Raw genomic sequence first — 14,680 nt, 5'->3', positions numbered from 1 at the left:
CCTGAGAGACAGGATTTATGATCATCTAGAGAAGTTTAGTATGATCAAAAGTAGTCAGCACGGCTTTGTCAAGGGCAGGTCGTGCCTTACAAGCCTGGTTGAGTTCTTTGAAAATGTGACCAAACACATTGACGAAGGAAGAGCGGTGGATGTGGTCTATATGGACTTCAGCAAGGCGTTCGATAAGGTACCCCATGCAAGACTTCTTGAGAAAGTGAGAGGGCATGGGATCCAAGGGGCTGTTGCCTTGTGGATCCAGAACTGGCTTGCCTGCAGAAGGCAGAGAGTGGCTGTGGAGGGGTCTTTCTCTGCATGGAGGTCAGTGACCAGTGGAGTGCCCCAGGGATCTGTTCTGGGACCCTTGCTGTTTGTCATTTTCATAAATGACCTGGATGAGGAAGTGGAGGGATGGGTTGGTAAGTTTGCTGACGACACCAAGGTAGGTGGTGTTGTGGATAGTTTGGAGGGATGTCAGAAGTTGCAGCGAGACATAGATAGAATGCAAGACTGGGCGGAGAAGTGGCAGATGGACTTCAACCCGGATAAGTGTGTGGTGATCCATTTTGGCAGATCCAATGGGATGAAGCAGCAGTATAATATGAAGGGTACCATTCTTAGCAGTGTAGAGGATCAGAAGGACCTTGGGGTCCGGGTCCATAGGACTCTTAAATCGGCCTCGCAGGTGGAGGATGCGGTCAAGAAGGCGTACGGCGTACTGGCCTTCATTAATCGAGGGATTGAGTTTAGGAGTCGGGAGATAATGCTGCAGCTTTATAGGACCCTGGTTAGACCCCACTTGGAGTACTGCATGCAGTTCTGGTCACCTCATTACAGGAAAGATGTTGAAGCCATTGAAAGGGTGCAGAGGAGATTTACAAGGATGTTGCCTGGATTGGGGGGCATGCCTTATGAGGATAGGTTGAGGGAGCTTGGTCTCTTCTCCCTGGAGAGACGAAGGATGAGAGGTGACCTGATAGAGGTTTACAAGATGTTGAGAGGTCTGGATAGGGTAGACTCTCAGAGGCTATTTCCAAGGGCTGAAATGGTTGCTACGAGAGGACACAGGTTTAAGGTGCTGGGGGGTAGGTACAGAGGAGATGTCAGGGGTAAGTTTTTCACTCAGAGGGTGGTGGGTGAGTGGAATCGGCTGACGTCGGTGGTGGTGGAGGCAAACTCGTTGGGGTCTTTTAAGAGACTTCTGGATGAGTACATGGGATTTAATGGGATTGAGGGCTATAGATAGGCCTAGAGGTGGGGATGTGATCGGCGCAACTTGTGGGCCGAAGGGCCTGTTTGTGCTGTGGCTTTCTATGTTCTATGTTCTAACACCTGAAGATTTATTTTGAGCCTTGTTGATTAAATTCAGTCATGGAATTAATTTAAGTTTGGGCCCTAATGACTGTATAAAATAATTCTGTATAATGAACCTTTCAATTATAATTTCTGTTATAAGAACATATTTTATGCTAAATAGAATGTTGTATTTGTAAGAAAGGGGATTTGAAAGTTTTTTATGGTCTGTTATGGATTAGTTATAGATTTACACTATACGTGCCTTTCTCTTGCCTTAATTTCCTCCTTGATTTCTGCTGCTCCCTACCCTGTGCAGCTGACCCATAAATTCATTTTATTGGTAGCCATGTTACAAAAAGAACTGATATGTGTTGGCCTATAAATGCTTAAAATTGTAATTTTGCCTTCATGTGCTAGAATACTAAAAATTGGGTAAAATAGAATTACAGAAATAATAGGTAGTAAGTGTTTCTTGATATTTGAAAGCTATTATCTCCTTGAAGATTCAAATTTGTTTGAATTTCCTGAATCAGTATTGAGAAATATTGTGGAAATGTATGTTTACTCAGCTATCTTTTTCTTATTAATGCAAGCCTGTCTTAACTTTTGTTACAATCTGAGTGGAGACCAGTATCTTCGAAATCTGAATTACGCCACAAGATTTCATATTAAAAAACAACTTTTTACTACACAAGACTTAAACAAAGTACTATTAACGCTATGTTTTGGAAACACTTATATCTCAAACCTGAAAATCTCAACAGATACTCCATGTTCGGGATTTAATTCCACCGAAGATTTTCTCTATACTTTAGAGAATCTTGAGGATTCTTCCACTTCTCTTCGGAATAAGACTGAGGCATGCCACAGCTTTCAGGAATTCACTCTAACTCTCCAAGATATGAAATTTCATGGGGTTCTTCCACTAGCATTCAGTGAGGAAAACCCTCCAACAATTCACAATTGTGGACCCTCCCCCACTCCCACCCCCAGCTTTGCATGAACCTCTCTGCATTCTTGTTCAGTGACTCTAAATCAGAAACACCTTGGTTCATGATAACCCTCTGCTCCTGGCCCACAACTCCAGCAAATTCTCTCCCTCTCTTTGCCTCCTCAAAACTGCTCAGTATTCAGAGTTCAACCAACTCTTTCCAGAGAAATCAACCAGATAACACCCAAAAACAAAAAAACCTCCCTGCAAGCTTGTCCCCAAGGTAACATGGAATGCCTGGGATGTCCCAGAGAGAGATTTAATCCACAGGATTCATTTTGTTCTGGGGGCCTCCATGAATAATTTAAGCTTCTTATTGAGACAGTGTAGACATCCTATGTCTAACAAGAAGCTATAAGAGGTAGCCCATTGTTTAGTTTGCAATACATTCCACTATGACCTTGTAAAATAAACATAGGTCACCCTTGGATTCACAATAACTTTTTTTAGGTGTGTTTGCCAGCTTCCCAAACCAAATGTTTTCATTTATCTTGCAATTAAAAAAATTAGTTCTCAGCCTAAAAGTTATACCCTGAAGAAAATGAATCTTAACAGATATTTGTAACATTTTTAAAAACTTATTTTTATGTAATAACTGATGATGACCCATGGCTGCATAGATTTCTCATTGTTACCGACTTCTTTGGCAAATCTATGGTGCATGGGATTGAAAATTGCTCAGGGACATGCTTCTTCACTTTCCAGCTTCCTGCCATGACCTCTGCTCTCCATTTCCCAGACTCAGTGTTATTCAGTACTCCTGCCTATCATTTGGCATGTTAAGACAATGCGCGAATGCAGAAAATGTGTACTTCCCTCAATTTGTGATGTTTAAATGCACGACAGAACTATGTGTCCAGTATTTTAACATTGGTAGAGAAGTCACAGAATTGTTTTATTAAGGGTCTATGCAAAATAGGTCTGACACAACCCAAAGAGAAGGTTATTTTTTTAAAAACTTGAGTTCCGCAGGCAATGTGGAAGCTACTTGCAGCCCTTTCAGGTATGCCACAGCAAAACTACACCCCAGATCCTTGTTTCAAATATAAAATAGTGTAAAGCTGGAAGATTGGTTGTGCTCTAGTGCATCACTGTTGCATGCAGAATCATTGACCTGTAACTTCCTAGCTCCCTAGCTGTGGAATCCCTCGGAAGTTCAGAGGTAAGGGTTTCAGCGGCAATTGTCCAGAAGCGCTAACTTCCTCTCGACAATTATGCTGCACTGGGAACCAGCCAACAAAATAAATAGCTAACTTCGGATAGTTCTGGTTGTTAGGCTAATAGTTACTCAAAAAGAGTAAAAAGAAATGAAATCATTTCTAACTTCAGTGTAACTATTTTAAACACCCAGCATGAGACATCCCCAACTTGCTGAACCCCCACCCCCTGACTAATCATCTTCTAGGGCATTTGCCTACCCCTACCCTGTGGAACTCCTCCCAACCTGCAGGTCCGACTCTTATGTCCCAACTCCCCCGACCAGCCAAATCCCATCCACTTATCTGAACACATGCCTTCTCCCTGGCATGTCAATTTCACTGGGCTCTTTAAACCTTCCGGCAGCCAGTGTTGGAAAAACATTTATTGATTATAGATTGTAAATAGTTAGGCTCTAGTACTAAAGCTGTGGCACTCCACTACTTATAGCTCACAACCCCAAAGTGACCAATTTATCCCTACTTTCTACTCCCTGTTAGCTAACCAATCTATCCAAGCTAGTGTGTTACCCCCTCCACCACTTGTGGAATAACCTTTGATGTGGGACCTTGTGGAATGGCTTTTAGAAATCCAAATAGACCACTTGGAGGGTAACTTTCAGCTGGTGTTATTCCACTGTGTCTGCTGCCCATGTACTTGTAGGTGGTATAGATTGCAGGTTTGGAACGTATTATCAAAGGAGGTTTGGCAAGTTGCTGCAGTGTATGTTGTAGATGCTACATACTGTTGAAATTGTGCGCCAGTGGTGCTGGGAGTAAAATAAAGGTAATGGATGGGGTGCCAATCAAATAGGCTGCTTTGTCCTGAATGGTGTCAGGCTGCTAGTGTTTGTTGGACCTGCACTCATCCAGGCAATTGGAGCGTATTCCATTACACATCTGACTTGTGCCTTGTAAAATGACAAGCATTGGAGAGTCAAGAGGAGAGTTACTCACCTCAGAACCTGCAAAACTCTACAGCACAGAAGGATCGAAATGTCCTGACACATGAATTACAAAGAAATCAGTCGCTGATCCGAGTAGGGAAGGTGGTAAAAGAGGTGGAGGAGTAGCATTGTTAATCAAGGATTGTTTAACGGCTGCAGAAAGGCAGTTCAAGGGGGATCTTCTTACTGAGGTAATATGGGCTGAAGTTAGAAATAGGAAAGGAGCAGTCATGTTGTTAGGAGTTTTCTATCGGCCCCCCAAATAGTCATAGAGATGTGGAGGAAGAAATTGCAAAGAAGATTATGGATAGGTGTGGAGGTCACAGTGTGACTTTAACTTTCCAAATATTGATTGGAACCTTTATAGGTCGAATAGTTCGGAGGGGGCAGTTTTTGTATAGTGTGTGCAGGAGGGTTTCCTGACACAATATGTGGATAGGCCGACAAGAGGTCGGGCCACATTGGACTTGGTACTAGGTAATGAACCGGGCCAAATGTTAGATTTTTTTGTGGGAGAGCACTTTGGAGATAGTGACCACAATTCGGTGTCTTTCATTATTGCAATGGAGAGGGATAGGGCCATACAGCAGAGCAAGGTTTATAATTGGGGGAGAGGTAATTATGATGTGATTAGGCAAGAATTAGGGAGCATAAGATGGGAACAGAAACTGTCAGGGAAAGGCACAAGTGAAAAGTGGAGATTGTTCAAGGAACAAATACTGCGTGTCCTTGATAGGTATGTCCCTGTCAGGCAGGGAGGAAATGGCCGAGTGAGGGAACCATGGTTCACAAAAGAGGTTGAATGTCTTGTCAAGAGGAAAAAGGAAGCGTACGTAAGGATGAGAAAACAAGGTTCTGTTGGGTCGCTTGAGGGTTACAAGGTAGCAAGGAATGAGCTAAAAAAAAGGGCTTAGGAGAGCTAGGAGGGGGCATGAGAAGTCCTTGGCGGGTTGGATCAAGGAAAACCCCAAGGCTTTTTATTCTTATGTGAGAAATAAAAGAATGACCAGGGTGAGGTTAGGGCCGGTCAAGGATAGTAGTGGGAACTTGTGCATGGAGTCAGACGAGATAGGAGAGGCGATGAACGAATACTTTTCTTCAGTGTTCACCAAGGAGAGGGGCCATGTTTTTGAGGATGAGAGTGTGATACAGAATGATAGGCTGGAGGAGGTAGATGTTCTGAGGGAAGATGTATTAGCAATTTTGAAAACCTGAAGGTCAATAAGTCCTGGGCCAGATGGGATATATCCTAGGGTTCTTTGGGAGGCAAGGGATGAGATTGCAGAGCCTTTGGCTTTGATCTTTGGGTCCTCACTGTCCACGGGGATGGTGCCAGAGGAGTGGAGAGTGGTGAATGTTGTTCCTCTGTTCAAGAAAGGAAATAGGAATGACCCTGGTAAATATAGGCCGGTTAGTCTTACTTCGGTGGTCGGTAAGTTAATGGAAAAGGTCCTGAGGGATAGGATTTATGACCATTTGGAAAGATGCAGCTTAATCCGGGATAATCAACACGGATTCGTGAAGGGTAAGTCTTGCCTCACAAATTTGATTGAATTCTTTGAGGAGGTAATGGAGTGTGTAGATGAAGGTAGAGCAGTTGATGTCATATACATGGATTTTAGTAAGGCGTTTGATAAGGTTCCCCATGGTCGGCTCATGAAGAAAGTAAGGAGGTGTGCGATAGAGGGAAATTTGGCCAATTGGATAAGTAACTGGCTATCTCATAGAAGTCATGATGTGGAGATGCCGGCGTTGGACTGGGGTAAGCACAGTAAGAGTTTTAACAACACCAGGTTAAAGTCCAACAGGTTTATTTGGTAGCAAATACCATAAGCTTTCGGAGCGCTGCCCCTTCGTCAGATGGAGTGGTTATCTGTTCTCAAACAGTGCAAACAGACACAGAAATCAAATTACAGAATACTGATTAGAATGCAAATCTCCAAGGCGGCCTTCACGACACACGACAGCGCAGAGTCGCTGAGCAGAAACTGATAGCCAAGTTCCGCACACATGAGGACGGCCTAAACCGGGATGTTGGATTTATGTCACATTATCAATAACCCCCACAGCTTGCCTCCTTGGCTTGCAGAATTTCACTGGCTGTTCTGTCTGGAGACAATACACATCTCTTTAACCTGTGTTGAATGCTCCCTCCACCCACATTGTCTGTACATTTAAGACCTGGCTGGCTGTAGAGATTTGCATTCTAATCAGTATTCTGTAATTTGATTTCTGTGTCTGTTTGCACTGTTTGAGAACAGATAACCACTCCATCTGACGAAGGGGCAGCGCTCCGAAAGCTTATGGTATTTGCTACCAAATAAACCTGTTGGACTTTAACCTGGTGTTGTTAAAACTCTTACTGTATCTCATAGAAGACAGAGGTTGGTAGTGGATGGAAATTTTTCAGACTGGAGACCAGTTAGCAGTGTACCACAGGGATCAGTGCTGGGTCCTCTGCTATTTGTGATTTTTATCAATGACTTGGAGGAGGGGGCTGAAGGGTGGGTCAGTAAATTTGCTGATGACACCAAGATTGGTGGAGTAGTGGATGAGGTGGAGGGCTGTTGTAGGCTGCAAAGAGACATTGATAGGATGCAGAGCTGGGCTGAAAAATGGCAGATGGAGTTTAACCCTGATAAGTGCGAGGTGATTCATTTTGATAGGACAAATTTGAATGCGGATTACAGGGTCAACAGCAGGGTTCTGAGGAATGTGGAGGAACAGAGAGATTTTGGGGTTCATATCCATAGATCTCTGAAGGTTGCCACTCAAGTGGATAGAGCCGTGAAGAAGGCCGATAGTGTGTTAGTGTTTATTAAAAGGGGGTTTGAGTTTAAGAGCCGTGGGGTTATGCTGCAACTGTACAGGACCTTGGTGAGACCACATTTGGAATATTGTGTGCAGTTCTGGTCACCTCGCTATAAGAAGGATGTGGAAGCATAGGAGAGAGTGCAGAGGAGATTTACCAGCATGCTGCCCGGTTTGGAGGGTAGGTCTTATGAGGAAAGGTTGAGGGATCTAGGGCTTTTCTCTTTAGAGCAGAGGACGATGAGAGGCGACTTAATAGAGGTTTATAAGATGATGAGGGGGATAGATAGAGTGGACATTCAGAGACTATTTCCTCGGGTGGATGTAGCTGTTACTAGGGGGCATAACTATAAGGTTCATGGTGGGAGATATAAGAGGGATGTCCGAGGTAGGTTCTTTACTCAGAGAGTGGTTGGGGTGTGAAATGGACTGCCTGCTGTGATAGTGGAGTTGGACACTTTAGGAACTTTTAAGCGGTTATTGGATAGGCACATGGAGCACAGCAGAATGATAGGGAGTGGGATACCTTGATCTTGGTTTTGGACAAAGCTCGGCACAACATCAAGGGCCGAAGGGCCTGTACTGTTCTATGTTCTTGTAGCCACAGTATTTATATGGCTGGTCCTGTTTAATTTTTGGTCAATAGAAACCCCCAGGATGCTGATGGTGGGGGATGCAGTAATGATAGCACCATTAAATGTCATGGGAAGATGGTCATTGTCTGGTACAGATCAGACTGATCAGATATCTGCCAAGACTGAATGTTGCCAAAGGCTTGCTACATGCGGGCACAACTGCTTCTGTATCCAAGAAGCCACGAATATCACTGAACACTCCAATCATCAGCAAACATCCTCACTTCTGACCTTATGATGGAAGGAACGTCATTGATGAAGCAACTGAGGATGGTTGGGCTTCAGAGGAATGCAAACAAAATGAAAACCAGTTAATCTGTTTTTGTGGTGGTTGCAAATGGGAGAAACTATGGCTAGGACACTAAGACTTCCTCCTTTTTGAAAAATGTTGGAATGAAAATACTTGCGTCAGCTAACTGGCTGGTTTAACGAATCATCCAAAGGATTGTGCTGTTTTAGTGGTACATTCTTAGTCCGGGAAATAGCTTGAAAATATGGCTTTCATCATTTTTATTTATTCCTGGAGAGCATTTCCATGGTTTCAAATTAATTGCTTGAGGTTTTGTTAAGTACGCCTGAGTATGACAAAGTCTACAATATTTACGTCTATTTTATAACATTGAGTTTTAATATTACTAATTTATATAGCCTTGCTATATTAGGTTGAGGGGTGTACTTTTATAACAATAGACCTATTAATTTAATATTTCAGATCGAACATCCCAAAACATTCATAACCAATAAATTACTTTAAAATGCTAGAAATACTCAGCAGATCTGATAGCATCTTTAGAGAGAGAAACAGAGTTAATACTACAGGTCAGAATCCTTTCATGAGAACCAGGATACATTAGAAATGCAATAGATTTTGAGCATATGAAAGGGGGGGGAGGGGGGAAAGTAGAACAATAAAAGGAAAGGCCTGTGATAGGACGGAGAGCACGGGGGATTAAATGACAGAAGATTCATGGAAGGCCAAAGGGAGTGGGAATGGGACCAATAAAGAAATACAAGATGTGTTTCAGATAAGAGGTTGTGAAAGGCAAGATCCTGAATAGCTGCCATCTGAAACTAAACTAAAGGAAGTAAGAGAGAAATAAGACACAAAAGAAACAAACTAGCAAAGAAATGCAAAACAAAATGGGGCAGAGATCGAATCCCTACAGTGCTGAAGGAGGCCATTTGGCTCATCGAGTCTGCACCGACCACAATCCCACCAAATTGTTGAATTCAATATCGCATCCAGAAGGTTGTAGAATGCCTAGTTTAAAGATGAGGTGGTGGTCCTTGAGTTTCGTTGGAACACTGCCACAGGCCAAAGTCTGAAGCACAAGAACGAGAAATCAGAGGATCAAAGGAAATGGATTAGAGCATTGGACAGGAGTTGGTTGCAGAATTAGGTTGAGGCAAGTCCATGAAGAAGAATAAGCATTTTGAATTTTCTGCTTTGGGGAACAGGCAAGGCTGATTGGCGAGTGAGATTGAGTGCAAGCTAAAATTTTGCAATTGGCTTTTCATGAATTTGAATTTCTGTAGGGCGGAGCTTTAGATGACAGGGAGGGGGGCTTCAAAGAAGTGGAGTCAGGACAAATTTCATTTGTAGTGGGGTGAGGTACAGATAGAGATTGTTAATGGTGTGGAGCGAGAAGTAGGAGATCTTGGTGATGGGTGAAACAGAAAACAGATATCTAGTTCATTCAGTGCAAGCAGTAAAGGAATAAAATGGAATCAGCCCAGGGGAAAGAGTTTTGGTGGGACTGAACAAGATTCAACACTGTTCAATTGGAGAAAAATATTTATGACTTTATGTCACATAAACAATACGGATGATAATGAAGTTTAAACTGGTGAAGAGATAAAGTTGGCTACTGTCACCACACATATTGAAACAGATCTCATGCCCACAAACGGATAAGGTAATCATAAATTATTAATGCATTGTGTTGGTATAATTGACAGCAATTGAACAATGCAAGACCTAACCATCTTTATTTGTAACCTTTAATATCCTATTTGCTTTCCAGCAATGTATCAGAGGCAGAACTCCATAAGGTAGATTTTGTGTCTGCAAAAGCATGAGAAAAATCACCTCAGCAGATAAGGCCCAGTGTTGTGAACGAAATGGTAAGCCCAGTGACTTTGTAGTAGGGCTCCCAATTCTGTTTGGATGCATTACTGGAGGTTGCATCGGATGAACTTCAACATTTGACTCCACCTGCTCCCCCCAACCCCCCCGATGTCAAACATTATTTTTGCATCCCTAATATTTAAGCTAATAAACATCCATTAAAAGATAATTAATAACATATTTTTGAATGACCCAATGATTTTGTTCTCCTGGTTTGCTTGTGCCTTGTTCAGACTAGTCTTTAATTCTTGGGGGTTTGCAAGCATTACTTAATAGTAGGTTGACCGCTGGGCACCGCAGGGGCTGGGGTGTATTATCGACCCTGATAATCACCTTTTGGTTTGATGTTTTAAGTTTCCTTTCGACTTTGTTTTTGGTTCGGGCTGTTCCCCCCTTCCTTTTGGGGAGCTGCCCCTTTTAATTTGTCCCTAAGTTAGTTTGAGTTTGTTTACTTGGTTGGTATCAAAAGAAATACTTAATAGTAGGTACACATGAGCAACACCTGTGGGCAATTGCTGTAAAATCATGCTTGTGACAAGTTGCAATTGTGTTCATACAAATCTGTGTATGCACAGTTGTTTATGTTTTTCTGAAAATAAATAAAAATAGATTGCTTACTGAACACGCTTTGACTTAGAGAGCAGTAGAAATCACAGTGTCGATGGAACTGGCTCCTTTAAAACCAGCTGATGTTAAGCACACACATACAAGAGATTGTGCTGTTAAAAAGTTACATAAATGTTGAGTGGACAAACAGCAGAGTTACCTCCCAATGTGGTCTGTGATAATTTTCCAGCACTCTTTGAAAGATCATGATTGGAGAAGATAAAGTTTAACTGGAGTGCTGTCAATGGATTGATTGATGCCAAAACAGATCTACCGAACCTTCTAGATAAATACAAGAGTGTTTTCAAAGAGACACTTGGGTCAATGAAGGGAATTCAAGTGAAAGCCTGATAGTCAACCAAAACGTTTTAAAGCAAGAGCGGTGCCAAATGCAATTCATCCCAAAGTCAAAGAAGTACAACTTATTAACACTGGTGTGTTAGAGTTGGTTACAATGAGTGATTGGGCTACTCCCATCATACTTGTTATGAAACCAGATGGTTCAGATTGTATTTGTGATGATTTTAAAACAACCATAAATCCACTGTTGTGTGCTGATCAATATCCACTTCCTTTAATTGAAGATTTGTTTGCTGGGTTATCAGGTGGACAGAAATTCAGCAAGATTGATCTTTCATAAGCACACTTACAGATTAATGTAGCTGCTGAATCACAACCATTGCTTATCATTGTTACTTATGAAGGTCTTTTTCATCATAAAAGATTGACTTTTGGAATAACATCTGTACCAGCCCTATTCCAAAGACTGATGGATCAGATTTTAAGTGGTCTCTCTGTTGTACCCCCTGGATGATATTCTAATTAGAGTCCAGTGAACAGGAGAACTTGAATAATTTAGAAGCAACATTGGAACGTCTTCTATTGTATGGTCTGCATATCAAGAAAGTGTGACTTTTTCCAGATGTTAGTCTAGTATTTGAGTCACATTATTGATGGTAAAGGCATACATAAAACACCTAAAAAGATGGATGCTATTTTTGAAGCTTCACATCCAATGAATATGACACAGTTGAGGACCTTTCAGGGATTAATAATTATTTGTTCCTAACTTAGCTACATTATTGAAGCCATTACACAATTCATTGGGGTTGGACAACTGGAATGTGGGAAAGCATACAAGGATTTCAAAATGCTTCATATTGGTTAAGTTTAATCTGAAGCTACCATTGCTGCCTGCTTGCGACAGTTCACCTTATTAAAGTAAAGTAAAAAAGTTTATTTATTAGTCACAAGTAGGCATACATTAACACTGCAATGAAGTTACTGTGAAAATCCCCTAGTCCCCACACTCCAGCGCCTGTTCAGGTACACTGAGGGAGAATTTAGCATAGCCACTGCACCTAACCTGCACATCTTTGGACTGTGGGAGGAAACTGGAGCACCTGGAGGAAACCCATGCAGACACAGGGAGAGCATGCAAACTCCACACAGACACTAACCAGCACATCTTTGGACTGTGGGAGGAAACCAGTGCACCCGGAGGAAACCCACACAGACACGCGGAGAATGTGCAAACGCCACACAGACAGTAACTCAAGCCGGGAATCGAACCTGGGTCCCTGACACTGTGAGGTATCAATGCTAACCACTATGCCACCATGCCGAAGTTGTGAGGAATGTTACTTGCCACTAAATGCTCGCCTACTGGCAATCAGGGAAGGGGAAATAGAGTCACAATCAGATCGGCCATGGTCTGATTCAATGGTGGAACAGGCTTGAGGGGCCAAATGGTCTATCTTTGCTGGTATTTTTTGTGTTCTTGTGTACGTACCCCTTTCACTTACCCAGACTCATTCCCTAAAATTAAGTCCAAAGATAAGACCATAAGACCATAAGACATAGGAGCGGAAGTAAGGCCATTCGGCCCATCGAGTCCACTCCACCATTCAATCATGGTTGATTTCAACTCCATTTACCCGCTCTCTCCCCATAGCCCTTAATTCCTCGAGAAATCAAGAATTTATCAATTTCTGTCTTGAAGACGCTCAACGTCTCGGCCTCCACAGCCCTCTGTGGCAATGAATTCCACAGACCTACCACTCTCTGGCTGAAGAAATTTCTCCTCATCTCTGTTCTAAAGTGACTCCCTTTTATTCTAAGGCTGTGCCCCCGCGTCCTAGTCTCCCCTGCTAATGGAAACAACTTCCCTACGTCCATCCTATCTAAGCCGTTCATTATCTTGTAAGTTTCTATTAGATCTCCCCTCAACCTCCTAAACTCCAATGAATATAATCCCACGATCCTCAGACGTTCATCGTATGTCAGGCCTACCATTCCTGGGATCATCCGTGTGAATCTCCGCTGGACCCGCTCCAGTGCCAGTATGTCCTTCCTGAGGTGTGGGGCCCAAAATTGCTCACAGTACTCCAAATGGGGCCTAACCAGTGCTTTATAAAGCCTCAGAAGTACATCCCTGCTTTTGTATTCCAAGCCTCTTGAGATAAATGACAACATTACATTTGCTTTCTTAATTACGGACTCAACCTGCAAGTTTACCTTTAGAGAATCCTGGACTAGGACTCCCAAGTCCCTTTGCACTTTAGCATTATGAATTTTGTCACCGTTTAGAAAATAGTCCATGCCTCTATTCTTTTTTCCAAAGTGCAAGACATCGCACTTGCCCACGTTGAATTTCATCAGCCACTTCTTGGACCACTCTCCTAAACTGTCTAAATCTTTCTGCAGCCTCCCCACCTCCTCAATACTACCTGCCCCTCCACCTATCTTTGTATCATCGGCAAACTTGGCCAGAATGCCCCCAGTCCCGTCATCTAGATCGTTAATATATAAAGAGAACAGCTGTGGCCCCAACACTGAACCCTGCGGGACACCACTTGTCACCGGATGCCATTCTGAGAAAGAACCTTTTATCCCAACTCTCTGCCTTCTGTCTGACAGCCAATCGTCAATCCATGTTAGTACCTTGCCTCGAATACCATGGGCCCTTATTTTACTCAGCAGTCTCCCGTGAGGCACCTTGTCAAAGGCCTTTTGGAAGTCAAGATAGATAACATCCATTGGCTCTCCTTGGTCTAACCTATTTGTTATCTCTTCAAAGAACTCTAACAGGTTTGTCAGGCACGACCTCCCCTTACTAAATCCATGCTGACTTGTCTTAATCCGACCCTGCACTTCCAAGAATTTAGAAATCTCATCCTTAACGATGGATTCTAGAATTTTGCCAACAACTGAGGTTAGGCTAATTGGCCTATAATTTTCCATCTTTTTTCTTGTTCCCTTCTTGAACAGTGGGGTTACAACAGCGATTTTCCAATCCTCTGGGACTTTCCCTGACTCCAGTGACTTTTGAAAGATCATAACTAACGCCTCCACTATTTCTTCAGCTATCTCCTTTAGAACTCTAGGATGTAGCCCATCTGGGCCCGGAGATTTATCAATTTTCAGACCTTTTAGTTTCTCTAGCACTTTCTCCTTTGTGATGGCAACCATATTCAACTCTGCCCCCTGACTTTCCTGAATTGTTGGGATATTACTCATGTCTTCTACTGTGAAGACTGACGCAAAGTACTTATTAAGTTCCTCAGCTATTTCCTTGTCTCCCATCACTAGATTACCAGCGTCATTTTGTGCGGGTTAGGTTGATTGGCCATGCTAAAAATTGCCCCTTGGTGTCCTGGGATGCGTAGGTTAGAGGGATTAGCAGGTAGAATGTGTGGGGGTATGGGGGTAGGGCCTGGGTGGGATTGTGGTCGGTGCAGACTCGATGGGCCGAATGGCCTCTTTCTGTGCTGTAGGGTTTCTATGATTTCTATGATGACTGATTTCCAAAAAGAGACTTCGCAGACCAGTCAGGCAACACACTGATGCAATTGAAAACAGAAAATGCTGCAAGTTCTGAGCAATTCAGGAAGCATCTGTGGAGGGAGAAAAAGAGTGCAGGGAAAAAAAAGGATCCTCGGGTCGAATACTTTTTTTTTCAGAACCGACCATTAAGGCAGACTTTTTCCATAAAATGATAGTCATCTGAATATGTCAGGGTTAGGAAAGGTCGAGTTACTGTGTTCCTGCTGCAGCAAAGGGAGCTCTCGCTC

This window comes from Mustelus asterias, chromosome 15, assembly GCF_964213995.1.
Source record: "Mustelus asterias chromosome 15, sMusAst1.hap1.1, whole genome shotgun sequence".
NCBI classification, from domain to species: Eukaryota; Metazoa; Chordata; class Chondrichthyes; order Carcharhiniformes; family Triakidae; genus Mustelus; species Mustelus asterias.
This window is presented reverse-complemented; position numbering follows the sequence as displayed.